The following is a 22214-nucleotide window of genomic DNA, read 5'->3' as shown; positions in this document are numbered from 1 at the left end:
CTATAAGAATGATTAAGTTTTATTTATTTATGGGTTAATTTTTTTTTTATCAATTTAGATGTGGTCAGCCCATTGAGAACTTTACACAACTCCTTAATGGATCTTTTGACACCTATCCCTGATATAACTTCATCCACTGCTCTTATTCTCTCAAATGAAATGAGTTCAAGTGGCCTGCGGAGTGTGAGAGCTTGCATGTATGCTTCTACTTCGTCTGGAAATCTTAACCACTTTACATATTTTTTATGGAATTTTGTAACCCCTTTATCCCAAGTCATAGCATTCAAAATATAAGAATTAATTAATTTATGCCTATCCTTCTTTCTGTATAATTTACAGGTATATATAATATAGAATGTTTTCTGATCGCAATCCATGTAGCTCAGTGGCAGAGCGTTGCTCTCCTAAAGCGAAGGTCGTGGGTTCAATACCCTCCATGGATGTTTTTGAAGATGACGGCCAATTTTATTTTTAAATGATTGATAGCAATTTTACATTCAATGAATAAACTTTTCCGTAATACTCTGGGATGAAGATTATATAATTTACCATTAGTTGCTTATCTGAGTTAGAAATAACGACACAAGCAGAAACTTACGGGCAAACGATAGGATTGAGGAAGCCCGCCAAAAACAACAATCAAAAAAAAAGTGAATTAAAAAAATTGTAACCATGATGAGGTGGAAAGAATAATAAAACCAATCTGTTCTATAGAGCAATCTAAAGTTCTTTTCGAAACACTATAAACAGATAAAAACCAGAATAAGTCATAAATATAAATGATATAATTTATGTGTTACATATTTCCATACTGAGCTCACGAATTTACAATGTAATTGTAATTTGATTTAGTGCATATATGATTGATCTCAAATAATTATTATAAATACTTAAATTGTGATTACATAAATTCTTATATACAACTTTCATTATGCTGCATTACGTAAGTATTAATCATACGTGGGATCGATTTCCATATCTATATTTTCTTGGAATTTATTTTCTTTGAATCGTAAATTTTGAGGATGGTCATTCCTCTCCTCAATTCTTATGATGAATATATTGCATATAATACTAAGTATTAAGATTTTAAATTCCCATTATAGAAATAAAATAGCCCTTCGGTTTACACTAGAATTTTTTAATAATAGCTGTGGAAATATCAAACTCTTCTTTAGAATGGTAAATATATACGATTAAATATTAGAGTATTTATCATTGATTTGGGTGAATTATACATCATCATATAAACCTTGGCTATAAATTATTGTTTTAAGTTTAGAAATACAAAAAAAACAAGTATCAAGGTTGATTTTTTACCATCACATGATAATATATAAAAAAATATTGGGAGATTTAATCTTCTGGTAGATGCACCTTACTTTGAAATGAAATTTTTAGTTAAAGCATATTTTTTAATCCTTGAAAAATATAGAATCGTCACTATATCGAATTCTTTAAAATAAGCTTTGCATATCTTATTAAGGCATTATATAAATACAGAGCAGGGTATATTTAAAAAGTGATACATGATTTTCTATATCGAACTCCAATTAAATAGCATATGGTTAAACGTATTCATTTAAAAGCCAAAAAAATAAACCAATCAAAAACCACATCGAGCATCTCTCCATAAAAGTACCATGAATAGTGTTTGAATTTCAACAATTGCATTGTAAAGGCGCCTTTGTTAGATCGAAAATATGATAAATCGCCGCTGCATGATTTATTACGCCATCACATGACCACATTCACAGTACATTAGAATTAAATATTTGAAATTGCAGGAATGTAAATAAACCAAATATTATAAAGTCTAAGTGTAACCCTTTTTAAGCACTGAAATACACCCCACACGTCTATCATAGTGCGTTTTTCTATTCAAAAATTGAAAAATTTGTTATTCCTGTCCTTGCTGATCTTTACCTTTATCAAAAAATACACATTTCTATACTATAACCTTATATTTCCACAAATATCCTCTGTTATCTAAAAACTAGGTAGGATTCATTTTTAAAATTCAGACGATAAGATGCAATGTACAGGTGGGAAAAGGTAATAATTCTAAAATAAATGATAATAATGTATCTGTTTTTCAACGGTCAGCTTCGCGCTTTCTTTAATATTTAGTCTGGATGCAAGTATTGTTTTACTAGTAGGCATCCAATGAGATACCGAAACCGTTTACTTTAGTATCTAGAGCTATTCTATATAATTAAATTGTTAATTTTAAATATTAGTTGCAAAAAAGCTAGACTAGCGTATCCTTTGATTCATATGTAGTTATATATTTAAGATGTGTTTATTTCACAATATTTCGTATTTTAGCTTAAAAGCTGAGGTAAATAATGTTGGCCCGAAAAAACAGAACGAGGGAATGATGTAACACCAAGTAGCTTTTTGATGATGTAAAATGTTAACTTTTTATTTTTTTAAAATTTAACGAAAATATCAATATAAAGCACGAATAATTTTTTTACAACTATTCACAAAATGCTTCTATGTATTATACTTCAAAAAATTACAACTATTGTGTTTTCACAATTTTATTTTTTGTGTATTGTTTTAGCCCCTATGTAAAGATATCTTCTTTGAGGATAGTTTTCTTCTATTTCGTGAACATTTTGATTTTATATAATCACACAGATACTATGAAGCTGTTAATACCTAAAAAAATGTTCATTTGTAATTTGAATCATAGAACATAAAAAATCTGAATATTAAACAATTTTTCTGGGTAGCATGAAAATAAGATCAAAACTATATTTAAAAATGAAAAGTTAAGGTGTATGATATAATAAAATTGATTCATGGTAATTAAAATAATTGAAATTACATTTTTTGTTTACAAGAAAATGACAATATGAAAATTTGTTCGTATATTATAAATTCTATAAAGCTATTCAAATTATCTATCATGTTTTCTAGAATAACAATAAAGATCAATTAAAATATAACATCGACTACATAATCCATAAAGAGTAGATCTATGGCAGCAAATTCTATAAATTTAAAACTATATTTTTAGAATATTCAATAGAAAAACAAAACCCATAAAAATGAGCATTAAATTTAGTTAGCTGATTCGAAGCTAATTATATGCTCAAAAAGATTGTAAATAATTTTAAAATCTTCTAAAAACTCCCAGATACTTTTCTATTACCTTAAAATTCTCTGTTATTAAGCGATTATGATTGTGGGGAAGATATCATTTGTGTTTGCATTTAGTGGATAAATTTATGAGGGAATCAAACTTTGTAATATGTCGTTATGCAATTGTAAATAACGTCTGCTATATTAAAATGTGGTAACTATGAAGCTTCTTTACAGATGAATTTCTTTTTACACAATACTTCATCTTGCAAAAGAAAATTTAAAGTTTTTGTTCTATAAATAAAAAAATCAAATCCTTTCACCATATTTTATTAGCTTACTTTTATGTCATTTTTTACAACTTCCAGGGAAACAAGTTTATTTAAAAAAAAAACCTATATTTTATGTTTTTTCATATGTTATATTTAAGGATGAGAGTACTCAGATGTTTTTATATGAAAATTTTATGTCATAATTACGGGTTCTATAAAAGTGTCTTCTTATATTATTAAAGTCGTCAATATTTTTAGTGACTAAAAGTATGTGTATACATTCACTCATAATCCAATAAACTAAGTTTAACTGTATTGGGTATATATTAAGCCGTATAATTTTTTTATTTCTACATATTCAGCATATTTATTCACAATAGACAAAAAAAAGCCATCTTTACATAAAATAAAAATAATTATTTTTTTTTACAAAGTATCTAATAATTTATGGCATTCGTTAACTATAAAAAATTCAAATAAAAATACAATTGAAGTTATGATTTGTAAAATCTTTTAGTTTGGAGGGGAGCAAATAAAAAGCTGTTGATAAATATTTTTTTTTTAAACGAGTAAATTTGTATAAATTACAGAATATAAACATAGGTAAAAGTAGGAGCTTAAACAAAACATCTTAATAAGTCAATGAAAAAATTAAAAATTTATGATTCATAGTATTTATTTTTTATCCATAAATATATTTATTTGGAGACATACATGCATTGAAATGTTCAGGCTTGTAAGAAATTACCAGAATAAAAACATATGAAAATTTAGGTTCGGAATATTTTGAGAAATCAAATAATTTTTAAAGGAAAACTCTTTCTTATACGTTTTTATTAGGTAAATCTTACAAAAAACATGTAAAAAAATAATCATTTTATATATGTCTTAGGTATATAAGAAATTTTTATATAATTTTATACTTTTAAAAGAAATTTAAATCGTAAGCACATTCTTTGTCTCAATTAAATCAAAAACAATCTCGCTTTTATAAAGTAATCAAGTTTTAGATTTCATTAAGTTTAAATATTTTATAGTATAAGAACAAATCTACACGTTTCATGTGAAAAAACAACGGTATGACACAGTGAAATATAAAAATTGAATGTACTACTTATGGATATTCATTACAGAAAAAAGTCATAGTAACAGAATATAAAAATCTGAAGATTCGTATCATTATATTCATATGTTATTGTGAAATTTCAAAAAAATAACATAAAGAAAAAAATTATATAGTATAGGTTGAAAGTTGGTAATTGTGCCTCTTTTTTATTTGAAACAACAGATTAACGTGCTATATATAATAAAAAAAGTAAAAATGTATCTTTATAAACACGCCTTTTTTTTCATAAAAGATCGATAGCATTCACGCAATAAAATTACATAGTAAAATCATAAATTTTTTTTTATGATTAATAATTTTTATATGCAAATACTTGATTCGCTTTAGCTAATACGTTATTTTATTTTTATTCCAGGGTTTACATGTATGGAAAAAGAGGCATTAGATATTATAATATTACGTCACAGTGTTACGCACACACACATTTCATACAATAAACAATATTTGTATGTAAAATTGTATTCATAAAGACAGATTTGGCTCATATTCAAAGTAATTAAATAAAGACTGTAAATTAATTCATATGTCTGAATACCTTATTTTCCAACAAATTAAACCTTTTTATTTATAGCGAATATTATTTTAAATTAAATTTGTTAACAAAATCATGAAAATTTACAATTAATTATATATTTTAAAGTTTATGCAGCTGTCCAAAAGAGTTACGAAGAGCTAACATCAAAATCTGTCCAGGAAGGATTAAACTACGTACAAATAAAGGAGGAGAAAATGAAAAGATATGGTCAAATTAACACAATCCTCAAATCCTACGTAAGAAACACAGTAAAACTCCCAGAAAGTGAGACAAAATTTCTAAGAAAAATCATGAGACAACATAACAGGATACTCGACAAAAAAAATGATGTCCTTGAAGTAATTACTAACAATAACGATAAAATAAGGATAATAAATAAACAGATAGAGCAATATGAAAAAAGAAAAGAATTTACAAAAACAAACACCCAGTTCGAAGTCAACAGAAGACAATTTTATAGAACATTGACAGATACGGTAAAATCAGAAATTAAGGCAGATAAAGAAAATATTGTGAATTTCTGGTCAAATATGTGGACTAAAAATACGGAAATTTTATACTTCGATACTTACCTGCGCAAAAACGCGCTGGAAAACACCCCACAAATGGTTTTTATCTCTGAAACAGAATTTTTCGAAATCATCAACTACCTGCCTAACTGGAAAGCTGCTGGATGCGATGGTATATACAACTTCTTCATCAAAAAAATCACAAAATTACATCCAATATTATATGAAACAGTAAAATCAATATGCCTTGAGAACAAAGAGGTAAAAAGCTGGTTCTACTCTGGGATCACATACCTCATACCCAAACAAGAAGTTTTAAATGGATCGGAATTTAGACCTATAACATGCATGTCAAACTTATATAAATTGACAACTAAAGCTGTCACAATGATACTACAGAAAGACGTCGAATCCCGAAATCTACTATCAGAAAACCAACTTGGTACAGTCAGAAGAGTACAGGGAGCTAAAGAACAAGCCATGATAAACGTTGCAATAAACAGTGAATATAATAATGAATTACACGTAACATGGTTCGACATAAAAAAAGCATTCGACTCAATCGACCACGAGTATCTTCTGTCCTGCTTAAAAAATCTTAACATACAAGAATGGATGATTGACTTTATATCTGTGTTAACAAAAAACTGGATGTTATCTCTAAGATTAAACAATGAAGAAATCTTAAAGAAAAAAATTGAAAAGGGGATTATACAGGGAGATAGTCTATCTCCATTACTGTTTGTTCTTTGTATGGATCCGCTAAGCCGCCGATTAAATGAAAAGTTTCCATCAATATCCATTAACCTCGATAAGAAGGCATTTACAACCAATCACTTCCTTTTCATTGATGATTTAAAGATTTTGTCGAAAGAAGAAAGTAACTTAAAGCTAATGTCCAATGAAGCAACAAAATTCTTCGGATGTATCGGAATGGAAATTAACATTACCAAATCAGCCACTAACAATATAAATTGCAAAGATATTGCCACAGTAATAGAAGGAAAAGAGGGATATAAATACCTCGGCATACTGGAAGATTCGAAATCAAGAACTAAACCCGAAACGATGGAAAAAATTAGAAAAGAAATGCTAGGAAGAGTTCAAAGCATATGCAAAACAAAACTAAATGGTAAAAACATAATAAAGGCGATAAATGAATATGCGATTTCACTGATAAACTACTATGTGGGTTTATTAAAGCTAGAACCGGAAGATTTTAGAAAGCTAGATGATGAAATTCGGCGAATACTAATAGAAAATGAGATACACTTACAACCATCCAATAAAGAAAGATTATATCTTAAAAGAAATGAACTAGGACGTGGATTGGAAAATATTGAGTTTAAATCCGAAAGAATACTTTACCAACTATATAAAACTCTAAACCAAGAAAAAGGACAATCACCCAGAAAAGCCGCGATATTGAAATTTGAAAATGAAAATGCAACCCACTTATCCGTAATAAATGAATTCCTCAGAACAAAATATGGCCTTGTTGACATAGATCTTTCTACGCTCGAATTTAAACAAAAAGAGAGTTTATTGTGTAAAATAAAACAAAAAACACTACATCAAAAACTCTTCGATGCTCATAAAAATACAACGCTAGAAATATTAGGATCCTCAAAGTGGCTACAATATGGAAATATCAGACCGGTAGAAGAGGCGAGATTTTGCTTTATTCAGGATAGGAACGTATTCTTTGGAGAAAGATCAAGGTGCCCGCACTGTAACGACTCCATAAAAACTGTCGACCACTTAGCAAGCAGATGTAAAAAAATGCTTGGTCATGACTATACAAGAAGACACAACGAGATTGTAAGATGTCTTCACTTTATGTTGGCAAGAAAATACAATTTCAAAAAAACCAAGAAAATCCGCAGACACTCTGTACAGGAAATAATGGAAAACGAATTCGCAGAGATCAAAGTAGATACAAGAATTAAAACAGATATCAAGCTATCGAATGACAGACCTGATATTTTTGTATATGACAAAAAGAAGAACTGCATCACTCTGATAGAAATTGGCGTGACAAGTATTGACAACATAAACATAGTTGAAAACGAAAAATTAAGAAAATATGACCTGCTAGCATCTGAACTTTCATTAATATACAAATGCAAGACAAAAATTATTCCATATGTTATAACATGGGACGGCGTGGTGACACGATATCATAGAAGGTACCTGAAGGAACTAGATGTCACCAACCAGGTTGAGGCATATATTCAAACATTGGGATTGAGAAAAACCCTTGAATTAATAGGTCTCGAAAGAAGGAGGGGTATTGAAGAAGACTTTGGAGAGGAGAAGATAGCCGAAAGTATAAATACGCTGTGTGTACAGAGAATCAAGCAAGCTGTGCCTGAGAACAAAAACTAAAATTACGACTATAAAATTAGCCCTTAAATAAAAATCAATTAAAGTTTATGCAATTTATATATTCTCGTATAGATTACTATCAGATTCGTGACTTGTATTTTTAAAAGATTTTTTTGGCTAAAATATCAATACATGCATCAAAAACCTCTATATATATCCACATAATAAGAACCTAATATCAAATTCACTATTTAATAAAGAATAAATTACATATTTCTTTATTATATATAAGACCTTGCCTAAAAAAAATAGAAAAGACAGTTTCCAAACTAAAAATTTTCCGAATGGATTCTAAAATAAAAAAAGAAAAAACAAAATAGAGGGAATGATATATTATATAAACTTATATTGGTGCGATAATTTCAATTTTTAAAAATACAAAACTCTCGATCAATCCATCAAATACGCATGCAATTATGTTATCAGAAATTATTTAGGTTGATGAAAATATCCATGTGAAGAAAGATAGCTTTGCTACACGCATAAGAAGAAAATTATCAATTTTCAATATATGTTAGAAAAGGAAGTCATATATTATACCAGAAACTATTTCATGAAAATACGATTTCAGAAATAATTAAAGTTTTTTTTGAATGCCCTGAAATAATTTTTTTATATATAAATTCGTTAGAAATTAAAAAACATAATTCAGATCTATGAAGACAACGAGTTATAAAAATACGAAGTCGATGAAAGATATAATGGAAATGACTAAATAATACAATGAAATGCCTTATTAGACTAAAACCAGAATTTTATATGACTTAATAATCTGTAATCAGAATCAGAACGAATATAATATTTTAAAATGCTATTTTAATATATAAATTTGTTGCTTTGATGTTTAATGGCGAATAATACACGTTTTTGTATGCAGGCAGTGTTTTATATTAGATGGTAATGTTTTAAAGATGTAGCAATTCAAAGAAGCAAAAAAATTTTTCGAAAATAAATTTATGTAAACCGATCAAAATAAAAATAGAGCTGAAACGAAATTGTTTTAAGACCGTGGCTATTTACACAATAATTGTTGATGAACTTACAAAATAACATGGTTTAAAACTTTTGCAAGAATATGGATTCACGTTAAAAAGGTTAATTTTTTACCATTTATTAATTTATATCGGAGTTTGTGCAAAATTTTTCTCAATAGCTAAAATTAGCAGATTTTTGCTTTTTTTAAATTAGAAATCGTATTTTAAAATAGAAAATATGGTTATATATACCATGTTGCATATGAAAAAAAAGTAGATAGACCCCAACATACGCAAAATGAGGCAAATTATTCTATATATACACCGTTTGTGTAATGCAAAGTTTAAATGTGCTTTACAATGCTACGAAAACTATATTTATGATTTTTATTATGTTTCATCACACAATACCTTCATTAACGAGTTAAATTATATAACTTAACTTTTGACAGCTTTTTTAATCCCAACCTATGAGAATTTGGGGTGTATTTTGCATAAAATACAGGCAGCGCTTGGTTAAAAGTAAGTTATGCGTACAATGGCACAACCAATGAAAACAGCATAGCCATATAAGATACGATTTTCTTAATGATAAAAACATACAGTTTTTTTTAAAAATTGCAAATTCCAACAAAGATTTTTTTTATATATCCGAGCCCAACAATTAAACGTACAGTGCATAAAAGAAATCTGAAAAAGATTACGAAAAATCATTTAATCAATTTGAAATACAATTCTAAGATATAGTAAAATCTAAAAAATTTTGTTTCGAATAAATTCCAAAAAACTATAACTTTGGCAATTGAATACTTTACTTCGAATAGAAATTAAAATGTTTTATATTATAGACTTAAAAATCTTTCATATGTTTAAAAAAGTTGGTTTTCTCTCATAGGTGTTTTGATATATCCTTTATATTTTTTTAAGTTTACATGCCGCAGATAATTTATTTTTCTTTCTGTGATTACCTTGGTGTTTTCATTTTTTTCTTCTACATATTCTATTTTATAATATAAACTATAAAATACAAATCTGAATATATTATGATAGCAAATTTGCGGTCTATTTCACAATATTAGTTGATTATTATTATATTTTAACTGAATTATCATATATTAATATAAATTTGATGCAGTTTCCTTAAAGTAAAACCAATATAAATAACAGCAAGAAATAATAAAATTTTCTATTTTATTTGCTAACAAGATTATTAAAATTTATATATCAAAAATCCACATATATTCAATTTATATATAAAATGTAGAGAATTAGAAAAACGGATTAAATGTATATGTAGATTCTTCATATACATTACTACATGATATAAAAAATCGTATTAATTCATATATGTTATTAATCGGCAGTGCTACGATGAGATGTAACCTTTCTATATATTCAAAAAAAAAATATTTTCTGAACATAAATGACAGCTATTCAAGCTATAGAAAATTTTTATTAAAGTAAATTTGTTGTAATTTTTGACAGTTCTTAATTATTTGTAGCACTTAAATTAAAAATGTGAGGTCTTTGCAAAAATAATGCAATATAATTTTACGCAATGCTAGAAATAAGTATGTGTGTGTGTGTTGAGAAATTTTAGTTTTTATTTTATGTTTCATTTTCAACATGATCGATCAATAATCAAAAGTGTCACCAAATAGCTTTGCATTTAAAAAACTTAAAAACACTGAAATAAAATGCAATACTGTATTTTTTACTCGGATGCATAAGAATTTGAGTTTTAATCGGATAGCCTTCTGTTTCTTATTCAGAAATTTCGATACCGCAATGGTTACTATAAAAAAAATAAAAGGCAATACCATCAAGTCATTTTCTGATTTAAATCAGAAGATTATATATATTGCACGAACGATAAACGAGAGAAGATGTTTTAAAGTTAATTAAAGGGATTAATTAATAGATAGTGTAATATTACCAAAAAAAGGAAGTAACATAATTTTTCTTCTAAAATTAACCTTTTTAAAAGATTTATTAAATAAATAATTATTTTAATACTATTTTTATGGCAATATATGCTTTAAAATGCATCAATTCAAGTTTAAGGATTTTTAATCTTTTATATAAGCATGTTTATGTTATACAATTTTTTTTATTGACCTTTGATTTTTTATTTAGTTAAATCTATATAATTTTCAAGATATATATTAAATCATATATATTATAGGGTAAATATTGATTTTTCATCATAAAAAATCTTCACTCACCACACATAACGTACATCTTTAAGAATCTTATATTCCTAAACTTAATTTTATAGAAGTAAATAATAAATAGTATTTTTTGGCACAATAAATTTTCATTAGATCCAATAACAATACGAAAAATTATTTGGGTAGTTAATTTATAAATAATACAGGCAGCGCCAAATATAAAAAAATATATATATATAATTATCAGAATTCATACATAATATTTGGTCCATTCGTGCACGAATATAACATTAAATAATAAACATTCAAAAAATAAAACTTCTTTAAAGAAGCCAAAAAAATAATTAATTCTTTAAAAGATCGATCTAAAGTCAAAGTTTATTTTAATTAATAAGGGTGTCTTTTTAAATTCAAACATGTGTTCTTGAGGGTTGTTAACGAATATTATGCAATATTCTTGATTAGCTACATCAACTATCATTGACCTCCTACAAAGTATATAAAAATGCATGTATAATATTTATGGTTAATCATAATAAATTTTAGATATTTCTGATGAGTTTTAAAGTAGAATTTATAGAAATTTCTAGTATTTAGCACAAATTATTTTAGATCAACCTATATATTTTATAGAATCTTTTCAAGTAAGTAATAAAAATATTTTATAAACATGCAAAAACTCTTCATTTAATGTTAATTCCATTAAATTTTAAAATTTAATTCTTTAAGCATGCAAAGATTTTGTTTATACTCTGATAAAATAGCCACATAAATAAAAAAAAAGCAATTTTTCAAATTTTAATATATTGTGATAAATTTTTTTCATTTTTATGTGTCTAGGATGAATTTTAAAATATATTCAAATTTCAATTATAGTGACCAAAAACTAATCAAGATATTTGTTGCTTTTAAATACATCAAAACCCGGACCAAAAATTTAAATGCATTTTTTGTGCCTAGATAATCAACAAAACATCTCCAAAATGCAGAATCTTTTGAATTTTTAGTGCTCTAACTTTAAACGATCAAGCCGATTTTTATTTTTATAATTAGAATATCCGATACAGTAAAGTCTATTCTGTAAAATAAAGGAAAAACCGCTGCCCCAAAAACCTTTTAAAATAATAAATTCATGATATATTTCGTGTCATTATATTTTCAGGGAAGTTAAAAGACGAAAAAGTTATACCAAGCGAAGAAGGTAAATAGCATTTTATTTAAAACAAAAATGTGTCTTTAGGTTAGAGGACAAATGCCCACCCTCTAAAGAAGCCTTATAAACAAAATATCTTCTGAAAAGGAGATTTAAGAAAGTATAAGGAATTATTATACGCAAAGGCACGATGAAATCACAAGGTGTCTATATTATCTTCAATCAAGAATTTACAATTTTAAGAAAATCAAATATATCAGAAACTACACAGTACAAGAGATCTTCAAACATATAAATATTGACATAAGTGTAGATACCAGAATTTAAACGGATATGCTTATCAAACAAAATACACCAGATATCTTGTTAAACGATAGAAAATTATTATCACTTTGATTGAAAAGCTCTAACTAGCCTCAAAAAATAGATAGTTGTTGGGAATAAGAAATATAGAAAGTATGGCATCTTGAAGAATGAACTTGATTTAATCCATCAATTGAAAACAAAAATATTACGAATGTATGACTTGGGATGGTGTGATTACAAAATCCTGATAAGAATATACTAATGAGTTGAAAATTCCAGATGAAGGAGAACAATCCATGCAAGCCCTCTCACTTCGCAAGACACTTTAATTGAAATATTTATCAGAAGATGAGCAGTTTACGAAGATAGATCAAGGTTAGGTGTTAAAAGATACAAAAAAAAGTTTCGATATTTTCAATAAGCTGACTGCAGCAAAGTAGGATGGATTTATAAAAAGGAGAAAATTAACCAATAATAAAAATTCCATATTATCTGTTATATTGCTTAAGATAAGATTTTTTGACCAATAAAAAACAACAGTTCTATTTTCGTAAAAAAATTGGTTAGAAGTTTTTTTTAATCTTATTATGAATAAAAGTTCACAAAATAAACGCTATCCAGGGATATCTTATATTTACCATGCTAAAATATAAATAAAAATATTTGGTTAAATGTGTAATCGGGCTATAGATATTTTAAATTTACTGTAAGAATATTTTATCAATGAATTAAATATGCTAGATCTGTCTTTATAATTGTAAAATATACCTTTTTTTTGTATCATCATGATAAGTTCTGTAAACAGTAAAAATATATTTAACAAATTTTTTTGATTATTATAAACGCAATAACCTTAATTTATGCCATCCTTTTCGTATACTGACATCATTTATATCATTTAATGATTTTCAATATAAATCCCGTAAATTAGAAAACACAATTATTTATGATTTATATGTAAATTTAATAGAAAAACATTTTTTTAAAACATTAATTATAAAATTTATCGTGAAAAAGTTAACTAGTCTCATTTGAGAGAAGAAGAGTAGTTGATGAAGATATATCAGAAGAAGGTCTCAAAAGATGCATCATGATTGTGCAATATTCCCAATGAGCTGACTAGGTCTAAATGGATAAAATTGATAAAAAGAAACTTAACCCATAATTAATACAATAAACTTTATCTTAGTATGCTTTATAAACCGTAATCGCGTTATTGAAAAACTAATAAAAGATGTATTTTGTACAATTTGTGCTTAAAAACAAAGCAAAACTTAATAAAAAATAAAAGCCGTATGGTTCATTGTTTTTTCTTAAAAAAACACCCAAAATCGATTTTATTATGACTTAGCAAATGTATTTACTTTTTTTTACAAAATCTAGTAGTACCAAAAATTTACAAAAACCAATTGATGCATAAAGCAGCAAAATTTATGAAATTTAAGAATCAAATTTTTTTTGAAATCAGATTAGTTCAACGTATTAATTCAATTACAATGAGATAAATATCGATTACCAAAATAAAATACATACAGATATGGAAAGCGTCAAAGCTATCCTATGCATTTTATTTTACTTAGTGCGATTTTTTTTGAAAAATTAGTGTATATTAATTTTTTCACCTTTAATTTGGCAATTTTCGGACAAAATAGTTCTTAAATTTTGCCATGTAGGAACAGTTAAAATCCAATATCTCAAAATCACCCCAATAAAATATTGCAAAACATCGACTTGCATCTGTTTTTAAATAATTTTTATATTTTGTCTTTAATTATGAGTATTTGAGCTTCTAGAAATAAATTTTTATACATTTTCATATCTCAATTTAGATTTTTCCTAAAATTTCCTATCAATATTTATAAAATAAAATTGGAGGAGACCCCATTAAAATGAAAACTATTCTCAAAATTACTACCACCGGCTTGATTTTAATAGGATGAGGACTAATTTGTTGGGCCGGGATCGAAATATGCAAAATAATGCGAAATAAAGATGTGCAAGAAAAAGAAAAGGATTTAAAAATTAAAATCAAAAACGTAAAGGAAAATAATTACGGCTACGACAATGTTTCAGAGCAAAAATTAAAGCTACTACTTTCTAAAATTATCAAAACACAAGAAAAAATCGATGTAATAAGTTTCAAACAACCCGGGATTGATGGTGCACAAAAAATTGCGAATGCTATACAATTCGATAATATATGGTCTGACATTGAAAAGGAAATAAATAAAGATGATAAAACTGAACAAAAGATAATTGAAGCGGAAGAGTCTAATAAAACATCAGAAGAGCGAGATCGAGTTCTGAAATTAGCACACTTATTAATAATCTCATTGAGGACAAAAAAGTCCTTCAGAAAGCTTCAAATGCAGCATCTAAGCTATACATGGAACCCAAGAAAATTTATGGCCTGGTTGCCAATTCAGATACGTTGAAAAGAATGATCGAATGTGTACCAACGCTTAAAATGTTAAAAAATATAAAACAAGTAAATTTGAATGATTGTGTAGAGCTCAGTGACGATAAAAAAGCACAGCTCAAAGATTTAGTAAAAGAAAAGAAAGATTTCTATACAAGTGAAGAACTAAAAGAGGACTTTGTTATATTTGATTTTCGAAACACTGTTGTGGACTATAGCGTAATCGATTCTGAAATGAACGATCTAAATGATTATGTTAGACAAATGAAACCAGAAGATCTCGAAAGTGCTAAATTAATGAGATCAACTATAAAAAATCTTCACATGATTAGCTTATTGGCTAGATACAGAAATTTTACTCACGAACTTAAAATATACGATATTGCCTCGCCTGCTTTCATGTCATTTCTTGGAAAATATGATATTATTATTATTCGTGAACCTATTTTTTATGATCGAACTCTAAAAATATTTTATGACAAAGAAATTACAAATAATTTATGCTCGCTAGGAAAAGCACGTCCTTTTATAAATGAAACAGTTACAGCAGAAGCGAAAGATAAGGAAAAGGAGATTCAGCGTATTGCTATCAAGCATTTCATCAAGAACAAACAATTGTTTTATGAAGCTCTCGGGCCAGAAATATCAAAATTCTTCTCATATCGTGCTAGCGATCGCGATGGAGGAATAGACTTCTGTGATAGGGTAGGATTTACCCTATAAAAAAATAAAAAAATATTTTTTAACTTATTTCTAGCTTGTAAAATGTGTTTTGAATACCAAGCACATCAAAAAAATTTATTAATATTGTAATGTTATAGGTTATATGGTTGAGTGGTTTACAAGTCGGCCCCCTAGGTCAGGGTCGCGGGTTCCGTTTCCACCCACCCCACTAATTTCCGAAACGAATTTACTCTAAAGAAAAATACGCAAGAGGGCGGCCAGTGAACAATAAAAGATAAAGCATAAAGCATTGACAAGCCATGGGAAATATGAGGTTGCTGTGTAAGCCGTTGAACTGTGCCTCCAGAATGAAAAAGATCCCACACCGTTCAGCAAGAATATAGGTAAGTGTGGTTGTAGCTTGTAGCGATGAACAGTAGACAGAATCTCATTCCCTCCACATAATGACTGCCGCCTATGAGAAAGAGCCCAATCCACGGTGATTACGGGTGACAAGAAGTGCTGGAGGAGTCCCACAGAGAGACGCAGCAGTTAAGCAATAGTTCCTATGTATATAAAGCGAACTTCCTAAAAAGTAATAGAAGTAAAAACATAAATAAATAAAGTAAATTCGATTAGAATTTTTTTTGTAATATTAAAAAATTTTGATCTTATTATATCCGATTCGTTTTGAAAGATGTAAAAAAATCTACGGGGGTTGTTTATTTCTAGAATCATAATTTATCACCTACATACTTATATTAACACAGTAAGCAATTTATTAAAAAAATCAAATTAATTGAAATATATTGTTCTATTATCTTCAAAATGAAAGTTTCAATTAGTTATAATGGTAATTATAAATTGTTTTTAAAAGAAAGAGTTGACTCACATTAATATATAAAAAAAAATTCTTTCTACAGATGTGATTATTCAGTGAAAATAAATAGAACGCTCAATTCAATTTTTTTTTAATTTATCCATTGAATATAGACGAATATGATTTTTTTGCAAAGAAACCATATTTTTCGCACATAAATTTTTATAAATAATTTTTACTACAATAATAGTAAACAGATTAGGAATTATAATATTTTTCAGTTTTTAAACTCTTATCTAAATAAAATATAGATCACATTATAATAAGCAGCAATTTCTTATACAATAAAAACAAGTAAGATGAGAAAAAACCATTATTTTAAATACCGGGTCTGTTATAACATGAAATGGTGTTGATAAAACACAAGTCGTAGCTAGGATCTGGATGCCTGGAAAGTAAAAAAAGTTGCAAAAACAATAATATTAACCATAAGACTGATTAAGACGTAGAAGATATATTAAGGAGGACTGTAAGGATTTCGTGCTTGAAAAGAGTAAATATATAATTTGTAATATTACTAAAATTTAGTTTTTGCGCTAAAACATAATTCACAGGAAACATTAGGCCTTAAATAGATAAATTGGGTGATTACAAGTCTATGGCTTATTCTAAACTATGCTATCTCCACCAATAGTATATATGATCTGATATTAACTTTCTAGAAAGGCATGATTCAATAATCTTATAAATCTTATATCAGGGCCACAAACGGTGTTATAGAATAAAAAAACAAAATTATAATACAATAAGTTCTTTACATACGAGACCGAACTCAATCGAATAGTAAATTTGATTTAAAAATTCCATTTGTTCAATTTGCTATGCAGAAATGTATTTTTCATTTGAGAGTTAGCAAAACATTTGATGTCATATTATACATATGTTTATATTATCTAACCCATATACAGCTTTTCTTTTAAAATAAATTGGTTTAAGTGTTTTTAAAGCAATCATAAAAAAATGGTACCTAAAAATTTTTGCAAAGTTTAAATTTTTTTATAAAACGATCAACATGTGATACTTCTAAAAAAAATAGGTTATAAAAACTATAGAGATAAAAGAAAAAAATATAATATAAAATAACGTATAATTTTACATATTAGCTATATGTGTTTTCAATAAAACATTGAGTCGTGAAATAACAAATTTATTTGTCAATATCGTCTATTTTACTGCATAAGAAGCATAATGAATGATTAAAAAGGACAATATTATCATAATTAAACATTTTAAAACAATATTTAGTAGAAAAAAATCATGAATTTAGGTCTTATAAAAACCGCCAAAGTGTTTAAGGTAAAAAAGATTATATGTTAAAACAATTTCTTATAAATCTTTTTTAAAATAGCATCTAGAGATAATATGTATCGATTTAAAAAAAATAGAATATAAATTTCTAATAATTTTTAGATATTCATTATGCGTTTGTTTTACATAAAAAATAAAAAAAAACATGAAAGTACTAAAATAAAATATTGAAAAGTCATGCCGTAAGTTTTTTTAATAAAAAAAATAGAAAACAAGGTCTTAAAACATCGAACACGAGAAATTAAAACATTTTTTTGAATAGAAAACAGGTATCATAAGTGTATAATGTAAGTTTAAAATAAATTGATTGTTGCAAAAAAATATGTTTAAAAACAAAAATAATATAAAGACCTAGATTGATATTTAATTTTTTTTTGGTTTTTGAAAGTATTTTTTGTGATAAAATAAGAAGTCTTCAGCAAAGTTATATTAAAATATTTTTTTTATATAATAGAGCCACAATAGATAAATATATGTAATAAAATATCCTCAAAAGCTTTTATAGCTCTTTATTATTTTACTTCATTTCTTATAACCTAATATTATAAATGATTATGAATTTATTTGTATTTTTTACGCACAAAAATGCAAATTTGCTGATATATGTTTTAAATTATATTTCTTTAGAATGAATTCGCCACTTAAACAATCACTTAGTTTTTTTTGTTATAATTAGAATTTTTAAATTCATGTAGAATGAAAAATTATGGATCTACAGACACCATATTTACGTGATTTACGTAAATGGTTCAAAAGTCTTCTTAAGTCCTTTCTTTATAATTTTTATGGAAAAAAAAAATATTTTTGTATTTATAAAATTATCTAAATAATTTTGCGTTTGATTGAATTATACCTAGCTTTATATAGTTTATTAAATATTAACAATAGAAATCTGAAAATTAAGTTTTGATCATATACAAACTTTGTTTAAGATACCCTAAGCAACATATTGTAAGATTATAGACAAAGTATAAATGTAAAATTTCTTTTTGCAAATTTAAGCTATTACAAGCATAATATCTTATACAACATCCCATTAATTCACAAAAGACATTTGAAATAATTATAAGTTGTAAATCAGCCAAATAAGACCTAGTGAAGATTTAAGCTCTTTAGATTTCAATAAAGTGTAACCTATATATAAAGATAAATTTACACATAATAATAATTGACATAGCAAACATTTATGGGCTGTAATCAATTAAAAGAAGTTTCAAACACATTTTTTTGTATTTATAAACCAATAAATGTTTTAGAAGATTATAATCATCATTATCTTTACACTGTAATATAAAAACATAGCCAACGTTTATATTCATTCAAAATATCAAGTTCAAATTCTTTATACATTTAAAGCTAAAACTTTCAGAAAATTTTACACAGTAAAAGTGTGGTTTTTTTATATCTTATTTTTGCTCTTATCAATCAAGCAAAACTTTAGATTTCACTATAGAGCGAAGAACTAATAATTATTAGTTTTTATATTATAAAGAATCTTTCGTTTTAAACGCAATAAATACGCTTTTTTTAAATAAGAAAATTTATGTAAGATATCTATGCTGTTGCATTACTTCTTAACTTCTCAATGTATGAGTATAAGAGTTTTTTTTGCACACTCACATAAGTTTATAAAATATAAAATTCATGGCATGCTTCAACATTTATAAAAAAAATTGTGAAAATCAAGGAATTATGTTAAGTACAATACAAAATACATAAAATATGATTCTGCATAGACAAAGCCAGAATAAATATAAATAAAGTAAAATTATAACTCGAAATGTAAAAAAGATAATTTGATACCTTTAAAACTGTAACACGAATAGTAAATCTCTCTAAAACGATGTTGTTATAAAAAGTGGATATGTATTGTATCAATAGATGATCTTAAACTTTGAATTTAAAACCTACATAATTTATTAGTATATCTATTCAGAGGTATTATATTCGATCGATACAAAAAAAAATCCATTTAATATTAATTTTTTTGGTGTCATTAGATTAATTCAAAAGTATATATGATATACAGAAATAAAAATTTTGAATATTTTACATAAATATTAGAAACGGCTGTCTAATCTAATATTTGTATGAATTATGATTTTTTTGGATAGTTTATTGAACTAAAACTTAAATTTTTTTGCATACAGGCAGCATCTTTTTTTTATGGATTTTTTGCACAAAAAATATTTATTCAAATATATCAACACACAAAAAATATAGAGATTTAAAATTCGCTTGTAAATACGTATTCATGCAGATGTTTTTTTCGAAAAAAACATAGTTATTTGACACGAATATTTGCTTCGTAGAATTTTAAAGATGAACTGTCATATAAAAATAAAAATTCAAATTTTTTTTCGTGTGCAAAAACTACAATATTCTCTAACTAAGCGTGAGGGCTCAAAAACTTGCTGAGAACCATTAAAAGATATTATCGAAATAGTATAATAGAAACTAAATATATTTTATGTGTAGTATGCATTAGTATGAGGTGGGTTTATGCATGTTTTTAATAGTTTTATTATTCTTTATATTGCAGTTGATGATACTATAAATATAATTGAATAAGAAAAAAAAATAAAGCATGGTGAATGGATAAACATGTTTTTTTTTTGCGTGAAATAAGTCTTGCAGTGCACACGATATTGAAGTATCATAAGCAATAAATATTTATGTTTATATGATAGAATGAGGATATACTATTTATGGTATTTTAAAAAAGATTGAATTATAATTATTTTTTTGCTCCAAAACATTAAAAATACAAATCTTTATGTTAATTTTAAAAGATCAAAGATATTATATATTTCCGAAATAAAATTATGTTTTTTGTAGCATAAGTAACGGTAAAAATTATGGCCATTTTTTAGATATAAAACGTCTTTTATTCCCGTATATAAATATTATGCGGCGATGTTTTAGTCCTACCGTTTTTTGGCTTTCAAAGGTGTTTTTAAAAACACAAATGTCTATGTTATACAAATTAAACCAAGTTTAGTAATTTTAGTACAAAATTTTACGCTTTGTAAATTTATAATAGCCTTTTTCAATCTTTCTGTATACTTAACAAACCCAAATTTTCATGAATACATAATATTTTATAAATTCTATTGTCTTTATAATACTTTAAATCAGTTTTAAATTTTTTTTGGCATCTATTGTTCTTTATATATAAAAATACACATACATCTCAAAATGATGCCCTAAATTTTATTTTTTTATTTTTTTTAAGTTCCAATAAATTTAACACATATATCAAATCCCATATTTTATTTATATTCCGCTTTACTTATCTTTCAAATATTTTTAGAACACTTAGTTTATTAAAAATATTATACGGTTTACATTAAACTACAATAATAATTTCAATTATGTTGTATAATTAATCTGCTTAAATATTATAAGAAGCCCATGTATTTTTAATAACACATTTTTTTCTAATCTATTTGCTTTCTTTTATAGTACGTGCTCTCTAGTTTGTTTTCTTACATCAATAATTCTTATTTTAATTCTAATACTATGTTACAGTGACATATCCCAAAAATACAAAAAAAAAGGTTTATTTTTAGATGTAAGTGTGCTTTTGTGCACCTATACATGCCCCCTCTAATATCTAAATCATCATTATATAATGAACTCTTAAAACTCACTTTATATATTTTTTCCAATTTAAATGATAAATATAAATTAATAATCTTTTTTTGGTGATTCTCACTAATTTTATATATAAAGGTACAATTTCGACATTATATTAAAAATTTTTGACCTGAGAATTTTAGTTTTACTGTAACATTGTACCCAGAAAATCTAAACATTGTTTTTTTATTCTAATATTTATAAATCTAAAAATTACTTAGTTTTGTTAACTAAAATAGGGAAGACATATCTTAGCTATCTACATTATATGACTCACCGAAAAATTGCTAAAAACTAAGCCTAAAAAATAAATTAAGTATATCCTTATAATTTCAGAAATTAAATTAATATGTGGATTCTTTGAATATTTTACTGCAGTTTATTTCCCTTAACATTTTTCAAAACCATTTATACTAGTTATATATTTTATAAATTATCTTTTCATAGTAATATTTTGACTTTTTATAACATATATAAAAATATTGGCTGAGGCATCTTTGTAACTTATTGAAATCAAATAATTTTATAATGGATAAATTTAGAAATCTTTCTAGAAATTGTGATTTAAATCCTATTTCATTAATATTATTCTTGCGAATTTCTTGATTTATTATTGAAATATTTTAAATATTTTTGTATTCGTATTTTATTGTTAAATGCAATTATTTTATTCAAATTCGAGTTTCATATATCATTTAAAAATAATATTTAAAAAAATAACCACTAAAAAGTCTATTTTAAATAAATAAAACTGTTTTAAATATCTGGTTTTGTAATA

General features: G+C 25.8%; 1 non-coding gene across 1 annotated transcript; it reads left to right on the top strand.

Annotated features, from left to right (window-relative positions):
- Nucleotides 1-371: 371 nt before the first annotated feature.
- Nucleotides 372-443, top strand: TRNAR-CCU (transfer RNA arginine (anticodon CCU)). Its single transcript has one exon. It is a non-coding gene; the product is annotated as a tRNA-Arg (tRNA).
- Nucleotides 444-22214: the final 21771 nt, after the last annotated feature.

Source organism: Rhyacophila brunnea, unplaced genomic scaffold, assembly GCF_057557595.1.
Source record: "Rhyacophila brunnea isolate RB1 unplaced genomic scaffold, BYU_Rbru_1.0 scaffold_84, whole genome shotgun sequence".
Taxonomy (NCBI): Eukaryota; Metazoa; Arthropoda; class Insecta; order Trichoptera; family Rhyacophilidae; genus Rhyacophila; species Rhyacophila brunnea.
Note: the sequence above shows the minus strand (reverse complement) of the source record. Positions and strands in the feature narration are given on the sequence as shown.